The sequence below is a fragment of the Eurypyga helias genome, unplaced genomic scaffold (genome assembly GCF_000690775.1).
Source record: "Eurypyga helias isolate BGI_N326 unplaced genomic scaffold, ASM69077v1 scaffold31105, whole genome shotgun sequence".
Classification (NCBI taxonomy): Eukaryota; Metazoa; Chordata; class Aves; order Eurypygiformes; family Eurypygidae; genus Eurypyga; species Eurypyga helias.
The window spans coordinates 6,478-8,084 of NW_010252551.1; positions in this window are offsets into that span (position 1 = coordinate 6,478).

The window sequence follows — 1,607 nt, forward strand, 5'->3', positions numbered from 1 at the left end:
GCCACTGTGGAAAGTGGGGTCAGGGCCAGCTGGACTTTTGGGCCTCCAAATGAAAATCCCACCCTGGACGCTTGATTCCTCTACAAATTCCCCCTCCCAGACACCTGGGTCCCTTACAAATCCCCTCTAAATGCACAGGGGGACCTCTCCCCATGGACACCTCGGCCTACTGTGGACCCCACCTGGACACCTGGGTTCCCTGCAGTTCTGCACTCCCCAGAACCCTGGGTGCCCTGCGGAACAACCCCCCTGGACCTCTGGGTCCCCTATAGATCCACCCCCTGCCCCAACACCTGGATCCCCTACCTAGCCTCCCTCCCCCACTGGGTGCTTGGGTTCCTCTCCGTCCCCTCCCGCAGACACTCTGGTCCCCTGCGTATCCCTCACCTGCACCTGTGTGTGTGCCTCAGTTTCCCTTATGGCCTCAGGGTCTCCAGGTTCCCTCCCACTCCTCTGAGCCTCTTTTATACTGGCCCCATGTGGGCCCAATGGGCAAGGAGCCAGGAGGAGGGGTAGAGCAGAGAGCAAGGTCCAGCAGATGCGTGGGGGGAGCCAGGCATCCAGGAGGCCCCACTGCCTCTTACGGCCCCTCCAAGGTCATTAGGTAGTCATTAACGAACCATGTGACTGGCTGCGCACGTCCCCTCGGGTGCCCCCTGCCCACGTTGCCTTGGCCCGTGCATTTTGGCCTTGGCCACATGTCCCATGGTGGGCAGGACACCTGGGTGCCCTTGGGTGGCAGGGCAAGACGCCTAGTTCGCTGGGGGACGGGACGGGGCAGGATGCCAGCGTCACCTCTGGAGCAGCTGACAGATGCGCCCGCCCCTCTTGGACGATGTGTTATGTCCACAGCTGCCCCACTGTGTCCTTCAGGAGCTGTGTCCCTTCCCCCTGTGTCCCCTTGCAGTCAAGTTTGTACCCCCAGGGAGTGCCAGGATACATTTTGCCCCACCATTATCTCACATGCTCCTGGCTGCTCCGCTGAGACAGAAACAAGCCAAGAGCCAGCCTGAGCCCATCAAAAATCCACCCCTTTCCCAGTGTCCATCAAGGAGAACCTGGAGGAGGCCCAAGCAGACCAACTCCCCTCCAGAGGGAGAGGCATACAGTGCCCGGGAGAGAGGCGTCACCACCGGGTGTCATGGTCTCCATCCTCCTCTTCAAAGACACGATAGAGTGTGACGGGATGTGGCACACGGAGGATGAGGGAGAAAGTGAAGAGGAGCGGTCAGCCGCCCTTCTTCCACATGAGCGACACCAGGGATTCACCAGCCCCCTTAATGACCCTCCGAGCTCCCACTGGGCACCAACCCCCAGGCACAGTCTGCCTTCCACTGTCCTGGCGTGGGTGGGCAGGGGATGGTGTCCCCAGAATGCTCCGTGCCCGGCCTCTGCCCCGGCCCACTCTCACGCCCGCCTTTCCCGGCAGAGGGGAGGGATGCCCGGCCCGTGTGGCCGGTGCCGTGGGTGCGCTGCGTACCGGAAACACACGGCCCCGATTTTTCACGGTTTCATTTTTGCTTAGGAGGTCTTCTCATTTCTTCCTTCTTCCCGCCCTTAAATCCCGCCCTTAAATCCCGCCGTGGGCACGGCCTCCTCCCGCTCCT